The sequence below is a fragment of the Hemitrygon akajei genome, chromosome 17 (assembly GCF_048418815.1).
Source record: "Hemitrygon akajei chromosome 17, sHemAka1.3, whole genome shotgun sequence".
In the NCBI taxonomy this organism is placed as follows: Eukaryota; Metazoa; Chordata; class Chondrichthyes; order Myliobatiformes; family Dasyatidae; genus Hemitrygon; species Hemitrygon akajei.
Window position 1 is genome coordinate 21,111,699 of NC_133140.1, and position 17,942 is coordinate 21,129,640.

Here is a 17,942-nt window from a genome sequence, read left to right on the forward strand (position 1 = left end):
ACTGAATAATGAATTTTTTCGAGGTCCAAGCAGGCCATAATGTCGTTAAGCCATTGCGCATGAGTGGGCGGGGCAACATCTCTCCATCTAAGGAGGATCAAGCGTCTCGCCAGGAGAGAGGCAAAGGATAGTATTCGGCATTTGGTCGGACCCAGACATAAATCTGTCTCGCCCCAAAAACCGAACAGAGCAATTAAGGGGTTAGGTTCTAGGTGCTGATTCAGAATACCCGATAATGTAGTGAAGACATCTTTCCAGAATTTCTCCAAGCTAGGACAGAACCAGTACATATGGATGAGAGAGGCCACGCCCCTCTTGCATTTATCACAGAGCGGACTAATGCCAGGGTAGAATCGAGATAGTTTAGATTTAGACATATGGGCTCTATGAACAATCTTAAACTGTAAGAGGCAATGGCGAGCACAAAGGGAGGTTGAGTTAACCGATTTGAGAACTGAGTCCCAGCTCTCCTCGGATAAGGAGATATTTAAATCCTGCTCCCAGGCCATTTTAATTTTATCCACAGGGGCCCGTCGTAAGGCTGCTAGTTTATCTTGGATAATTGAAATTAAACCTTTACATAGTGGATTAATGGAAAGAAATAGGTCCATATCATTTTTCGCAGGCATTTCAGGAAAGTTAGGAATTAAAGGAGCAGTAAAGTGTCGGATTTGGAGATATCTGAAAAAGTGAGCGTTAGGCAGGTTGAACTTAACGGAGAGCTGCTGAAAAGAAGCAAAGCGATTATCAATGAAGAAATCTTCAAAATGTCTAATGCCCTTCTTGTACCAAACATGGAATGCTGAATCGTACGTAGTAGGTAAAAAAAAGGTGATTATGTGCGACAGGGCTAGAAACGGAAAACCCCTGGAAACCATAGCATTTCCTGAGCTGAGCCCATATACGCAAAGTGTGTCTAACCAGAGGATTAGCTATTGATCTGGGCAGACTGCTAGGGAGTGCAGAGCCAAGAAGTGCAGATATAGATAATTCTTTAGTGGAACTCAACTCCATTGCCACCCAGTTAGGGCACTCAGGTTGACCGTGGAAGAAAGACCAGAAGGCAGCACAACGTATATTAGCTGCCCAGTAATATAAGCGAAAGTTAGGTAAAGCCATGCCACCCTCTTTTTTAGATTTTTGGAGGTGGATTTTATTAATTCTAGAGCGCTTATTCTGCCACAGATATGACAAAATAATAGAGTCGAAGGAATCAAAAAAAGATTTAGGAATAAAAATTGGGGTAGATTGAAATAAGTATAAAAATTTGGGGAGAACATACATTTTAACAACATTAATACGACCTACCAAGGACATAGATAGAGGTGACCATTGTGCCAGACTCTGTTTTATAACATATGAAAGATTGACAAAGTTTTCATGAAAGAGGTCTTTAAACTTCCTTGTGACTGTAATTCCAAGATAAGTAAATTGATTATGGACTACTTTAAAAGGGAGATCACAAAATATTAGTTCTTGTGCTTCTTTATTAATTGGGAAAAATTCACTCTTATGTAAGTTGAGTTTATAGCCAGAGATCTGGCTGAACTGGTCAAGAAGTGAAAACATTAGAGGTAAGGATGTAGACGGATTTGAGAGAAAGAGTAATAAGTCATCAGCATAGAGAGAAACTTTATGCTCAACACCCCCTCTCCAAATCCCGGTCAATTCAGGACAATTTCGAAATGCTATCGCCAGAGGTTCTATAGCCAAATCAAAGAGAAAGGGACTTAAAGGGGCATCCTTGACGGGTGCCACGTTTGAGATTAAATACTTGGGATTTCTGAAAATTAGTTAGAACAGAAGCAGTAGGACACAGGTATAGCAATTGGATCCAAGAGATGAAACTTTGGCCGAGGTCAAATTTTTCTAAGACTGCAAAAAGGTAGTTCCACTCTATACGATCAAATGCTTTCTCCGCATCAAGGGAGATAACACATTCAGGAGTCCCAGTTGGAACTGAGTATAAAATATTAAATAGACGCCGAATGTTAAAAAAAGGGAGACGGTTTTTAATAAAGCCTGTTTGGTCATCAGAGATAATGGAGGGAATAACGGTTTCTAATCTATGAGCCAACACTTTAGCTAAGATCTTTACATCAACATTGAGCAGAGAGATCGGCCTGTACGAGGAACACTCTGTTGGGTCTTTGCCCTTTTTTAAAAGAAGAATAATAGATGCCTCACTGAAAGAGGGTGGCAATTTGCCGTAATTAAATGAGTCAGATAATACTGAAAGTAACTGAGGAGAAAGAAGTGAAGAGAATGATTTATAAAATTCCACAGGGAACCCATCAGGTCCAGGAGATTTCCCTGAGGACAGTGCAGAAATTGCAAAAGATATTTCTTCTGGTGATATAGGCGAATTGAGTTTGGCTTTGAAATCAGATGAAAGTGAGGGGATATTCAGATTCTGTAAAAATTGATCCACAGAGATATTGTCATTCAGGGATTCAGAGGAATAAAGCCGAGAATAAAAATTTTTAAATGCGTCATTAATTTCTAAATGATCCGACGTAAAGTCTCCGTTCTCCTTCCGGATCTTTGTAATATGTTGTTTGGCTTTGGAACGCCTCAGCTGATTGGCTAGGAATTTACCAGACTTATCCCCATGAATGTAAAAGTGGCTCTTGCTTTCGAGAAGTTGGCGTTCGACAGGTTGAGTGGACAGAAGGTTAAATTTAGTTTGGAGTTCAACGCGCTTCTTGTATAATTCAGGGTTTTTAGTTTGGACATATATTTGATCCAAATCTTTAATCTGGTTAATGAGGTCTGCTCGATCTGCACGGGATCTTCTATTGAGATTTGCTGTGTAAGAGATTATTTGACCCCTCAGATATGCTTTCATGGCATCCCAGACAATCTGGGATGGCACTTCAGGTGATGTATTAGTGTTAAAATAAAAGGTTATCTGGTCCTTAATAAATTTTATGAAATCATCATCCGATAATAAAGTTGAATCGAACCGCCAGTGTTTGTTCCTCTGAGGGAGACCAGGAAAGTTCAGAGAGAGGGTAATTGGGGCATGGTCAGAAATCAGTATACTCTGATAGTCACAAGAGTGGGCAAATGGGATAAGTTGGTTATCGAGTAAGAAATAGTCAATTCTAGTGAAGGTATGGTGAACATGTGAGAAAAAAGAATAATCTCTCTCCGTAGGATGGAGGAAACACCATATATCAGAGATACCAAAATTAGAGAGAAACGATTGAATAGCTAAGGCAGATTTAGTAGGTGATCTGGTAACAGAGGACGATCGGTCCAGTTTAGGATCCAACCAACAGTTGAAGTCACCACCCAGTATAAGAGAGTATGAGTTTAAGTCTGGTAGTGAGGAAAAAAAACGTTCAAAAAAGTTAACATCATCAAAGTTGGGGGCATACAGGTTTGCTAGTGCAACTTTAGTGTTATATAGTTTACCAGAAACAATAATAAAACGGCCATTTGTATCAGATATTTTATTATGGAGTTCAAAAGGAATATTTGAGTTAATAAGAATGGAAACTCCCCTAGCTTTAGCGGCAAAGGATGAATGAAAATGCTGACCCGCCTACTTTGACAGAAGCCGGGAGTTGTCAAAACAACGAATATGAGTTTCTTGGAGGAAAGCAATGTCAGCTTTGAGTTGTTTAATATGTGAGAATACCTTCCTCCTTTTAACAGGGTGGTTCAATCCCTTTACATTCCAGCTCACGAATTTAAGTGTACTAGCCATTCTCAATTACTAATGCATAAAAGGCAGCAAGCATATAAACAGTCAAGCAGTACAATAGCAGTCTGGGAGCAGAGATGTAAACATAGATTCGTAAGGTCAAAATATGAACATGTCCTAAGCAATAAAGAGATGTTGGAACTGGAAAAGCCACCCCACCCGCACAACCCAAAACTAGACGGCTACCAAAACAAGTAGCTAGCTCTACCAAAAAAATTAACCCAAATACAACTTCCAGATCTGTGTCATTAACAACAGTTCCGTATAAATACTATAGCAAATAGTAACTAGTTTATGCACTAGAAAACATAACTGCAGATTAGAACACCTTCTGCAGAAATATAAAACTTAATACAGAGAAAATCGGAAGAAAACCAAAACTAACCTACCCGCGAAAAATTATAGAAGAATAAAGTAAGAGAAAGGGAAAAAAAAAGGTAAGAAGGAAAAAGAAAAAAGAAGAGGAAGGGGAAAATTATAAATTCAAGACGAGTATAGTATTTATCAACCATTTACAGAGAAGGGAGAAAAAAATTCAGAGATTAGAAAAAAGGGGTGAAGAAAAGAAAAAGATAAAAATAGATAAATATTTAAAACAAAGGAAAAATAAATCAGCAGTTGAACTGGGAACCGACAAACAAGGAGGCCTTCACTAAAGACTTCGAACCTCCAAAACAAGTTAGAGTTAGTTGTAGAACTCTGTAGGTAAAGTTATACAAGAATAAAAATAGATTACACACACACCAAATCCCGGGAGAGATTGTCAACAGCCCTTAAAGTTTCAATGAATAACGTCTGAGTGATTCAAGTGAATTCCGAGTCCAGAGAAAGTAATTTTACTACGAGGAGTACTTATCCACCATTTTAGGAGGTCCGATCAGATTCCGAAGATGACTGGATAGCCGGAAGACTTACCACAAACGCTTCAGCTTCCTTCGCTGATTTGAACCACTTGTATTCCCCGGTATTAAGCTTGATTCGTAGATCGGCAGGGTTACGAAGGGAAGGTTTGAAACCACGATCAAAAAGCACTTTCATAGTGCCTTTAAACTCAGCGCGCATCTTTAAGGTCTGGGGTGCAAAATCTTCCACAAAGCGAATGGTTGTATCCTTGAAAGGAAGCGACCCCCTGCAACGCGCCTCTATGATCAGACTGTGTTTTACCTGGTATTGATGGAAACACAAGATTACTGGTCGTGGGCGGGAGCCCAGAATTCCGGGGGGAACGTAAACTCTGTGTGCCCATTCGAGCTCGGGCGGCTTCGGAAGCAAATCTTTCCCGAATAACTCACAGAGAAACTCAGCGAAAAACTTCACGGTCGATCCCTTTTCAGTCGCCTCTGGTAATCCCAGAATTCTGAGGTTGCATCGCCTGCTGCGATTTTCGAGATCCACCATTTTGGAAAGAAGTTTGTTAGATTTTTCCTCTAAGCTGGAACAGAGAGTCTCCAAGTATCGAATACGACTTTCTAAATCTTCAGAAGTCAAATCGATGCGAGATAAGTGTTCAGCATGTTTGTCCACTTTATCGTTGATCCGATCCAGTTTGTCTTCTAACTGTTTGAAAGCGGTTTTAAATTCCTTTAAGATTTCGTCTCGGAGCTTTCCAAGCGCAACCATCATCTCGTCCGATGGGGTCATAGCTTCTTTTCTCCCGGATTTAGAACTCTTGCTAGACATTGTAAGTTAAATATATTCACAGGCAAGTAAGAGAAACCGAAATAATTCCTAACTAAGGTTTAAAAAATGGAGACATTTAGTGCAAAGATAGCGACAGTAACGGAACAAAAGTTCGGAGCAGCTAAACAATCGCCATCTTACCGGAAGTCCCCTGATTAATTTTGAAGGGATGGTAGTATTGAATGCCAAGCTGTAATCAAGGAAGAGTGTCCTGATGTTGCAGGGTTGAGTGAAGAGCCAATGAGATGGCATCTGCTGTTGACCTGCTGCTCTGGTAGACAAATTGGAGCAGATCCAGGTCATTGCTCAGGCAGGAGATGATACGTCTCGTCACCAAACTTTCAAAGTACTTCATCACTGTGGATGTAGCAGCTTCAAGACAGGTCACCATGTTCTTCTTAGTCAGAAGGGATGGCATTCAAGCCCTGCTACAGCTGTCAAGCATCCTTCAGTGTTTCAAGCTTGGTCTGGAATTACCACACTGCATGTGAGGTGACTTTCTGGAGACCGTACCTGGATCTGTGGAACTTTACTTGGTCGCTAGACTTGAAAGCCACTGATCTGGCCCTCAGCGGATTGTGGATCTCATGGTTCACCCAGGGCTTCTGGTTGGAGAAGATTCTGAATGATTTTGAGAGGACACACTCATCTTGTGCAGGAAGGCACAGAGTCGACTGTACTTTCTTAGAAGGTTGGCGTCATTCAATGTCTGTAGTGAGATGCTGAAGATGTTCTATAGGTCAGTTGTGGAGAGCGCCCTCTTCTTTGTGGTGGCGTGTTGGGGAGGAAGCATTAAGAAGAGGGACGCCTCACGTCTTAATAAGCTGGTAAGGAAGGCGGGCTCTGTCGTGGGCAAAGTACTGGAGAGTTTAACATCGGTAGCTGAGCGAAGGGTGATGAGTAGGCTACGGTCAATTATGGAAAACTCTGAACATTCTCTACATAGCACCATCCAGAGACAGAGAAGCAGTTTCAGCGACAGGTTACTATCGATGCAATGCTCCTCAGACAGGATGAAGAGGTCAATACTTCCCAATGCCATTAGGCTTTACAATTCAACCGCCAGGACTTAAGAACTTTTTAAAAGCTATTATTAATGCTTTTTGAGATAGTGATTTAGATGCATATCATATTTTTTACTGAGTTAAGTATTGTATGTTATTAGTTTTGCTACAACAAGTGTATGGGACATTGGAAAAAAGTTGAATTTCCCCATGGGGATGAATAAAGTATCTATCTATCTATCTATCTATGACTGTTTTTATAAAGTCTGTTACAATCATGATGTATTCGTTCAGATCCTCTGTACAGTCCTTGAACATGGGCCAGTCTACCAACTCTAAGCAATCTCACAGCTACTCCTCTGCCTCTTGCGACCACCTCTTCATTGTCCTTACTTCTGGATTCTTGCTCTTTAGCCTCTGCCTGTATGCAGGTGGGAGGAGGACAGTCAATTATCAAATTTCCCAAAATGTCGTCTAGGGATTGGACAGGAGGCATTCCTTATGTTGGTATAGCAGTCAAGTGTGTTGGGACCCCTGGTGCTGCAGGTGATATATTGATGAGATTTGTTCAAACAAGCCTGACTAAAATTCCTGACAATGATGTGAAAGGCATCGGGTAGGCTGTTTTTTGCTTGCTGATGGCAGCACTCAATACCTCGAGTGCCTGCTTAACATCAGCCTTTGTCGGTATGTAAACTGCAGTCAGGATCACAGAAAGAACTCTCTTGATAAGTAGAACAGTCGTTAGATGTTCCACGTCAGGAGAATGAGAGTGTGATAAAACCACTGGATCCGAGCACCACGAGGAGTTTGTTACTAAACTCAGATCTTTTGCCTTCTCCAGATCCGCAGTCTGATCCATCCTGGCTATCAAGAAACTCTCACGTCTCACTGAATCTAGCAAGTCTGGAGTGAGCCATGTCTCCGTGAAACACACAAAACAGCAATTCCTAATTCCTAAGATAGTTCAAAACTATGTTACTTAAGTGGAAATTACAGACTGCACTGGGAGCATTTCAGAAGTATATTTAGAAGTTTTATAAGCTGCCTGCAAAGCATCACGTTTTTAAACTGTGCCATCTTGTGTACCAGTTCACATCACAGCTTCAAAGGGAAAGATTTCCTCGATATGTAAAATAAAGCAGTTTAATCAATCCCTTAATATAGTTAAGTGATCTGCAAATAAAATTTCTGGTTTAAAAAGAACTTATTAAAAAATCTTTAAAATCCATTAAAAATCTTAACTAGCATAAACAAAGAGGCTGCCAAATACCTGACTAACAGATAGTGGGGAATTAAAACAAAAATCAACAAATGGCTTAAAGTAAACAGTACTGATGACTAAAAGGACACAAGCTAACTGTGGCCTCATTAAGGCAGGAGGGGTGGCCTTGGACAGACATGTCAGAAAGAAAATGGGAACTCATATTTAAATAGTTGCTACTGAACCTTCTCTTTACGTACCCAGCAGGAATTTGTCTACAACTAAAACAGCTGAATGTTTCTAGCTCAGTTGCTTTCTCAAGCCAACAGAGGACATTTATGTAAGAGTGTGCAGGCCAATGGGATCCTCTCAACTGCTTCCTCATGTGGGGATACAGATGATGGAGACAATAGTGCCATAGATTCCTGAAAGTATCCTGACTGATTGCAGCATGGTCTGCTACAGCAATCTGAACGCGCAGGAGGGCAAGGAGGTGCAGACTCAGGCACATCCCTCCTCACTATTGGGAGTATCTACAGGAGGCACTGCCTCAAGAAGGCAGCAGCAATCATCAAAGCTTCCTACATCTAGATCACGCCATCTGTTCGCAGCTACAATCAGGCAAGAGATACAGAAGCCTTAAGCCCCACCCCCTCAGCTTGAAGTACAGCTACTTCTCTTCAGCCATTCTCGATTTGCAAATATTGTGTAAATGTGTGTTTAATTTTTGCTTTTCTTGTGAATGCTGCTTGTATGATGCTACCTGCTGTGATACTACTTCAGGTGAGGTTCTTCTTTGCACCTGTGGATGTGTGTACTGGTACATTTAACAATAACTCAATTTTGAAAATTCTTTTTTTTAATACATTTAAACTATGTAAGCACTTAACATGTAGCTTCTAGCCTGTAGCTCACTTCAGGATTTTTCACAACTTCATTTATAAACAAATTTCCAAGTCGACACATACAAAATACTAGAGGTAATGCACAAAATCAAGCAGCATCTATGAAGGGGAATACATAGTTGACATTTCAGGCTGAGACCCCTCAGCTGGACTGGAAAGGAAGGGACAGGAAGGTCGTGGGGGGGTGGGGGGGAGTACCTGTTAGCTGGTGATAAGTGAGGCCAGGTGAAAGGGAAGGTGGGACTGAAGTAAGAAGCTAAGAGAAGATAGGTGAAAGAGGTAAAGGCCTGAAGAAGAAGGAATCTGATAGGACAGGACAGTGGAACATGGAAGAAAGGGAAGGAGGGGTATCAAAGGAAGGTGTTGGGCAAGTGAGGAGAAGAGAAGGGATGAGAGGGAAATCAGAATAGGAAATGATAAAAAAGAGAAGTGGAGGGGAGAAATTACCAGAAGTTAATGTTCATGCCATCAGACCACCCAGACAGAATATGAGATGTTGTTACCCCAAGCTAACTGTGGCCTCATCATGAGAGGCGGCTTTGTGCAGACATGGCAAGAAGAAAATGGGAAGTCATATTTAAATAGTGGCTACTGGGAAATCCCGCCTTTCGCAGCAGATGGACAAAGTGATTATCCGATCTACATCAGGTCGCACTGGCGCAGAGGAGGCCACACTGGATACAGTGGATGATCCTGACAGAATCGCAGGTGGAGTGTCGCCTCACCTGGAAGGATGGCAGGCGCCCTGAATGGTAGTGAGAGGTAGCACTTGTCCTGCTTGCATTGATCAGTGGGGGGGACAAGTGGACAAGAGAATCACAGAGAGGGTGATCCCTATGCTTAGTGGTAGGGTCCTGTTGCAGATGACCTAAGTTACAGAGAATAATGTGCTGGATACAGAAGCTCATGATAAGGGCAAGGGAACCCTATCTCTGTTATTGAGTTGGGAAGATGGGGAGAGGGTAGACGTGAAGAAAATGGAAGAAATGTGGGCAGCATTGATGGTGAGATTCAAAGCCTGTTCTTTGAAACTGTGGGATGTGTGAGATGTGGTAGAAGGGAAACCCTCTGCTCTCACCTATATCCTAGCTTGTACCCCTTCATCTCCACGCACCTCCTCGTTCTGACTCAGCCCACTTCCTTCCCAGTTCTGATGAAGAGCCTCAGCCTGAAACACGACTGTTTATTCCCCTCCAGAGATGCTGCCTGACTTGCTGAGTTCCTCCAGCATTTTGTGTATGACACTCAAGATCGCCAGCATCTGCAGGATCTCTTGTGTTTAAAACTTCTAGTCAGCAGCTTTGCAAAGTTGAGATGCAGGTATCAATGTGTCATTCACCAAATTAAACCATTACCAAAATACAATCAATGTCCAATGCATTAGTATACAAAACCACACGATGTTTCACAAGAGCTAATGCAGAGCTAATTTAGCTAAAAAGCAAGTACACAGTTATACATAAAAGAAGCACTTTAAAGGACAGGAAAAAAGACGTGGAAGTTCTGGAAAGGAACTGCAGTGACCTCAAAGCTGAAGATATAGTTAAGAAGGGTCTCAGCCCGAAACATCAACTGACCTGCTGAGTTCCTCCAGCGTTTTGTTTGTGTTGCAGTCAAATTTGGGGATAGTCAAAGAAAGTGGATAGACCTTGAGTCATTACACAGCAGTAAGCTGAAGATGTGAGGGCAGAGATGAAGTGAAACAGGGGACAATTATTTAGTAAGCAAGGCATCTTTTGATCAAGTATGAGGTACTGTGTAATTTATCATGCAGCAGCAGAATTTAAGCTGACTTCATGTACATCGGAAATCAGCGAGTTGCTTGTTATGTCTCCCCTCTCACTGTGAAATGGGGACACCTCTTTTTCCATTATTAGGGGGACAGAGAGAGAGAGTGATATATCGAAGTACCGGGTGAACGAGTAGTCTTTGGGGTATTGCAAGTCTTTATTGATGCTTTGCTGCATGGAGGGCGCTGACGCTTTTTGCTGGTGGGTGGGGGGGGGGGGTCGTTGCCTTGCTGCTGCTTGTGTGTTGGAAGGGGAGCTGGGGGAGGGGCTTTGGGGTTCTCACGTTTAACTGTTGTTCATTCCTTGGGGCACTCCTCTGTTTTCGTGGATGTTTGCGAAGAAAAAGAATTTCAGGATGTACATTGTATACATTTCTCCGACCTTAAATGTATCTATTGAACCTATTGAATTTTACAGAGAGTAGGTAACTAGGCTCAACTATTCTGATGCAACACCATGGGCAAACAGTTTCAGTTAAGAGATCAAGGAACAACTTACTAGCCAAAAACATTTATATACATTAGGAATTTACTGTGATGTGTTGTTTAAGGTGCAGCATGCAACAAAAAACTACATTTAACAAGAACAAAGAATTATATAAAAATATAGAATTGCACATAAATTTAAAAAGAGGTTAAAGAACAGATATGAAATAAAATGTGCATAAATAAACACTTGCATGTATTTATAATGTAAACAGTTTTATAAAAAGTGGTTTAAAGTGTTTACAGTGCAGTGAAGGTACGGGGATAATAGATATAGAGGGGTGGTGAGTGCTAACTAGAATGGTTGTTCAGATAAACTGCCTGGGGAATAACTTTTAAAATGGCATGAAGTTTTTGTTTCAATAGCCCTATAGAGCTTTCCAGAAAGGAGCTTTTGAGAAAGGCAGTTTGCTGGTTGGGTAGTTATGTGTATGGTAAGAACTGAGGCAGGGGCAGACACAAGGATGTTAGGGAAATGGAAAAAGAGAATCTAAACAACAGAGATAAATGCTGCTGCCAGGGTCGAATATGCAACCTAGATTGCAGACCAATTCAGTTCCAAGTGACTTCCAGAAAGCAGGAAGAAGTAGGTGGCCAGGGAGCTCTTTGAAGAAACAAACGATCTACTGGAAGAACTCAGCATGTGTGGGAGAAAGGCACCGCTGAGCCGCAAAGTTCTTGCTTATTGCTCCGGATTCTAGTATCTGTAGCCTCTTGTCACTCAACCATTTGAACACATTGGCCTCAGTCATAGCTAGAGGGACTTGTGTCCATACAGTGCCACCTGTTACAGCAGGCTGACGTTGCAGAGATCAAGTGAAGTGCTGGAGAAGGCATGCTGCACATGATCACCTCTCAAATTGGAACTGGCACCACACTCTGAGGGGCAGCATGCAGGAAAGAGCTAAGGATTAATACTGGTGTTGCAGAATCGAAAACTGAGCCCTTGAATACTGAGAAACAGAAACACCTCTTTCTCCCTTATTGGGGGAGAGAGAGAGCCTGTGGTATGTCGAATATCAGGTGAACAAGTAGTCTTTGGGGGTCTGCAAGTCTGTGTCTTTGCTGCACGCTTGAGTGCTCAGCGGTGGGTGCCGGTGGGGAGGGGGGCTGCTGCTTACACTCGTGAGGGAGGGGAGCTGGGGGGGGGACTTTGGGGTTCTAACATTTAACTGTCATTCATTCTTTGGGGGCACTCCTCTGTTTTCATGGTTGGTTGCAAAGGAAAAGCATTTCAGGAAATATATTGTATACATTTCTCTGACATTAAATGTACCTTTAAACTTCAGGTGACTATTCCTCTGTACAGTTGTCTGACTATGATATAGGCTCTGTTCACTTTTGTGTTTTCTTCTCCTTCTCCTCCGGGAGTAGAGAACATGCTTAGCCTAGCCTGAACTGCTCTACATTTCACAACTCCCACATTGATTTTATTCTAGATTTCATTTACTATGTTCTCCCAATCCAGCTGCTTCCATTCAACACAACACTTACGAAGCTGGAAAAAATCCAGACTTCAGGCAGCATCCCCTCCCATCCTTCCTGCAGCTTAACAAGCTTCACTTGTGTTTTCAACCAGAAACGTTAACTCTGCTTCTCCTCCCACAGATGCAGTCTGATCTGCAGTATTTTCAGCACTTACTGTTCTAATAATAAAGTTACAGAAACTTGCAAAACAATTGAAGCTAAAGCTTGTAAGTTGAGTTGGTCCATTTAAATAAGAAACTTAAATAAGGATTAGTCGCATCAAAAAAATCACAGCAATCCTTGGTATGCCTCTCTAATGATTCATACCTGCAAATTCTATTTTCAATTTCCTTCCTCAGCTAAAACATTTGCTTCGTAATTTAGAAACTGTAGGTAGGTTGAGTACCCCATAATTAGCTTGATATTTCATTGCAGCGTTGTCGAAGGGATATGAACACGAAACTAACGGACGTACAGCGATTTTATCTGCCCAAGGGTTTCGGCCCGAAATGTCGACTGTACTTTATTCTATAGATGCTGCCAGGCCTGCTGAGTTCCTCCAGCATTTTGTGGGTGTTGCTCTGATTTCCAGCATCTGCAGATTTTCTCTTGTTAGCGATTTATCCTAATGTTCTCCCCTTCCCTAAAAACGCTGTCATTTCTTAGAAAACCATAAACTGTTCTACAAATGTAAATTTGACAAAAATCCCAAGCCTTCCAAAAACAAAACAAGTTCTGAGATCATAAAATTGGAAATCGTATGAAAACACTTTTTTCGTAAAAAAAGACTATCGAATCCGGACGGGGAAAAAAAAACTAATAGTTTTTTTTTAATTAGAGTAGACGCTTTAAAAAGCATAAAAGTTGCGCAACACATACGATGAACCCAAAAAGATAAACGCTGATAACCGATTAAATAATCCCTTGCCCGTTCATTCTCATATCACAATAATCGGCCTCTAAGAGGCTTTCCCCTGGGAATCCAGCACAATGTGCGGTTTTTGTTCTAGAAACCGCAGTTACTTCTTGTTTTTCTTCTGTCTTTTTATGGTGGCTGGCAGCCCAACTTAAAGATGAGCCACAGTTTCGCCCGGCCTCTAGTGGTTAAATTAACCCGGGTGTTCATAAGTTCACCCCCATTTACTCACCGCAACCTCTCCACCGCTTTCTTAGCTTCACATCCGCATGGGTCATTTCCGTAGCTGCGTAGTTAGACACCGCTGACAATCTTTACTTGGTTTCAAATTGCTATGAGTTATTTGAATGGAAATTTCTTTCGAGCTGCAAGCCCTTTACAAATTTCAATATAGTGATTTGCAATATTGTATGCAGGCTGTCAAAATCCTTGATCAAAAGCAGTTTGAAGTCTAGCCTACTACCTTATAGAAATATAACAATGGTGGACGCTAAAACCATAATGCACAGCGACATGGCAACCACTCTATAGTTGTATAACGACGCACCGATCTTGGACTGGTGTGTTGCGCATGGGCAGGTCAGAGCCGACTGGAATGCCTCTTGTCCCACAAGGAGCGGTTATCAGCCTTGGGCTGAAACAAACGAAAGCTTCATTCCTGGGCCCCACACCAGACCAGGACAGTGAGATAATACATATGGAAGATAGCTGTCCCAAGCTCCGTAAATATACACTGAAAACATCCAAAGAACTACCAAAAATCCTACAATGAGCTTGGGAGGCAATGTGGTTTGGTCATAGCTGTTTGGAGAATCAATAGACAATAGGTGCAGGATTAGGCCATTCGGCCCTTAGAGCCAGCACCACCATTCAATGTGATCATGGCTGATCATACACAATCAGTACCCTGTTCCTGCCTTCTCCCCATATCCCTTGACTCCGCTATCTTTAAGAGCTCTATCTAACTCTTTCCTGAAAGCATCCGGAGAATTGGCCTTCACTGCCTTCTGAGGCAGAGCATTCCACAGATCCACAACTCTCTGGGTGAAAAAGTTTTTCCTGATCTCTGTTCTAAATGGCATACACTGTGGCCTCCAGTTCTGGACTCCCCCAACATCGGGAATGTTTCCTGCCTCTAGCGTGTCCAATTCCTTAATAATCTTATATGTTTCAATCAGATCCCCTCTCATCCTTTTAAATTCCAGTGTATACAAGCCCACTCCCGGCATTCCAGGAATCAACATTGTGAACCTACGCTGCACTCCCTCAATAGCAAGAATGTCCTTCCTCAAATTTGGAGACCGAAACTGAACATAATACTCCAGGTGTGGTCTCACCAGGGCCCTGTACAACTGCAGAAGGACCTCTTTGCTCCTATACTCAACTCCCCTTGTTATGAAGGCCAACAAGCCATTAGATTTCTTCTCTGCCTGCTGTACATGCATGCTTACTTTCTGTGTCTGATGAACAAGGACACTAGATCTCGTTGAACTTCCCCTTTTCATAACGACACCATTCAGATAGTAATCTGCCTTCCTGTTCTTGCCACTAAAGTGAATAACCTCACATTTATCACATTAAACTGCATCTGCCATGCACCTGGCCACTCACCCAACCTGTCCAAGTCACCCCGCATCCTCCTAACATCCTCCTCATATTTCACACTGCCACCCAGCTTTGTGTCATCTGCAAATTTGCTGATGTTACTTTTAATCCCTTCGTCTAAATCATTAATGTATATTGTAAATAGCTGCGGTCCCAGCACCGAGCCTTGCGGTACCCCACTAGTCACCGCCTGCCATTCTGAAAGGTACCCATTAATCCCTACTCTTTGTTTTCTGTCTGCCAACCAATTTGCTATTCATGTCAGTACCCTACCCCCAATACCATGTGCTCTAATTTTGCCCACTAATCTCCTGTGTCGGTCCTTATTAAAGGCTTTCTGAAAGTCCAGGTACACTACATCCACTGGCTCTCCCTTGTCCATTTTCATAGTTACATCCTCAAAAAATTCCAGAAGATTAGTCAAGCATGATTTTCCCCTTCGTAAGTCCATGCTGACTCAGACCGATCCTGTTACTGCTATCCAAATGTGCCGTTATTTCATCTTTTATAATTGACTCCAGCATCTTCCCCACCACTGATGTCAGGCTAACTGGTCTATAATTCCCTGTTATCTCTCTCCCTCCTTTCTTAAAAAGTGGGATAACATTAGCTACCCTCCAATCCTCAGGAACTGATCCTGAATCTATAGAACATTGGAAAATGATTACCAATGTGTCCACGATTCCTCCAGTAAACGCTCCACATCATAAGACATGGGGACAGTAGCCCATTCAGCCCATCGAGTCTGTTCAGACTAACAGCATATGTTCAAAGCATTATGTTGTGATACAGTGGTCTGGGAAAGAGCACTGTCAAGTATAAGATATCAATACAAAAACTATTATGAGGTACTAGAGGTGTAGAAAGTGGACAGATCACTTCAAAATCTCTACTACTCCACAGTCCTCCCTGCGTCTTTCCTGACTCTTTATACGGTTTCATCATAAACAAGAGAAAATCTTCAGTTGCTATCTTCTAGGAAGAACCAGTGCTTTTATCAGGTTTGCTGAGGAAAGGTGAATAATATTTGATAATGTCTATGCAAATTCATTTATACTTGTTTATAAATCTAGAATATTGGTAATTTGACATGTTTTACACGTGGATACTTTAGATTTTTGCGAGTAAATTTATCCGCGCTGGAATAACATGGTTGTGCAAAGTTCCTTATCGGCCTATTAGGTCATTTTGCAAAGTTCCTTATCGGCCAGAAAGGGGTTGCATATGCTACGAGCAGTAGACCTAAGTTTCAGCCTAGATTCACAAAGCACGGGCAACCAATATGTTTCAAGTGTCAGGTGGGAAGGTATGTGGCCAGGAATTGCCCAGAGAAGTGATGCAAGGGAAGTAGAGTCCAAATCCTCCAGCCCTCATGCTGTGAGTCGGGCAATTTGGGGGAACCTCATAGTCTCAGATAATGTACAGTCCTCCTGGGTGCAGTTGCTGTGACATGGCGTGTCCTGTCATTGAGTTTAAGATATCAGGTGTCACTGTCCATTGTCTATTAGACACAGGTAGTCAAGTGACTGAGCAGTTCTTTCGACAACACTTGAATGGAGAAGATGATGATATGTTGTCCACTGCTGGCTGGCTTAGGTTAACAGCCTCTAACGGTCTTGATATTCCTTACCTTTGGTATCTAGGGCTAGAGGTTCAAGCGAATGGCATGACGATATCAAACTGTGGCTTTCTAGTAGTCAGAGATCCTGTTGGCACCAAACAACTCGTCCCATGTGTTGTAGGCATTAACGTTATAAGCCAACATATAGAACTTGTCTACGCCGAATTTGACCCGACCTTAGAAGGTAAATTGGATTCTGATTGGAGATGTTTTCCAGAAAGTGCAGATGTGTACTACTGAATAGTGTTATGACCCCAGCCCCCTCCTTTGTGAGATTCGCAAGAGCCCTAGACAAGGGGGGGTCAAATGACCCAAGAGAGAGAGGGAGACGTGCTGAAGACCACGTTCCCCCGGGAAGCAGAATAAAGCGACTCTTTGACTATTGTCTCATGAAGACCACGTGTAAAGCCCTCAGGCAAAGTAGACTGGTCGCTCAACAAGACAAAAACCTCGGACATAGCCATTGTCTTGGGAGACACCTTTGTGAGATAAGGAACTGGCCTACGTGCAAAATCTCAGGGCAATGTGAGATGGGTGATGGGGGAAGGATTGCCTTGTCCCCCACCCTGATGGACATCTACAACCCTGCCAGTCCAGATAAAAGGTGGGCTGCCAAGGCGGGGCGCGAGACACACCAGAAGATACGCGAGAATTCCTGCGACTGCATTTAGAGAGTGACAGCCGGTGGTGGGGTTCGTGTGTGTCCTTCCCTTGCCTGGGATTGGCAACATCACCACGGAAGAACGGCCTAGCTACAGGGGAAGCCACAGATGAGAGTCCATTCCCCAACGAGACTTCCGACTACCTCCTACAGGTTGGAAAACCTGTCGGGTAAATGTTTCATTCTCTCTCTCTCTTTCTAACAAAAGTGCACCAACGCGACATCATGACAACGGCAGCGGGTGGAACTGCAGTGACCGCAAAAAGACTTTTGAACATCCTGTAAACAATATATATCTACATTACCCCTAGACAACTGTAGAGCTTATTTCTGATTGATTATTACTATGCCTGTGCTTTAGATTGAGTTGTGACGACGTATATGATCTGAATGTTTTGTATTAACCATACGTTTGTGCCCCTTTATAAATAAAAACGTTTGAAAATATTAGCATCAGGCTTCGGTGGCTCCATCTATCTTTGCTGGAAAACTACCCGGTTACTGGGGAACGTAACAAGTGGGTTGCTCGTCCCGGATTTGAAACCAAAGGGGAGGGTCAGTGAATCGGGCTGTAAGTCCAAACTTAAATCTGGTTACGCATGTAGCCAGACAGGAAACCAGCAAAGATGGATGTGGGTGAATTTATGAGAAATCCGACTGTAGAGACGCTAGGGACGGCTACCAAATCAGACTTGGTAAATCTGGCAAAGGGGTTAGGCCTCGCAGAGGTGAGGTCATCAATGAAAAAGCAGGAAGTGCGAGGGGTCATAAATCAGTATTACATTGAAAAGGAGGTGTTTGCAGCTGAGGATTTGGAAAATATCCCCGAAAAGAGATTAGCGAGTGGGACAGATCAGGTAGAGTTGGAGAAAATAAGGTTGGACCATAATCT

The 17,942-nt window shown here is 42.5% G+C and overlaps 1 protein-coding gene across 1 annotated transcript in view; it reads right to left on the reverse strand.

Annotated features, from left to right (window-relative positions):
* Positions 1 to 13,437, reverse strand: part of tradd (tnfrsf1a-associated via death domain) — a 61,723-nt gene extending 48,286 nt beyond the window's left edge. The window contains exon 1 of the mRNA XM_073069774.1: positions 13,396 to 13,437. The gene's annotated coding sequence lies outside the window, so the exon portion shown is untranslated. The remainder of the gene's footprint in view (positions 1 to 13,395) is intronic.
* Positions 13,438 to 17,942: the final 4,505 nt, after the last annotated feature.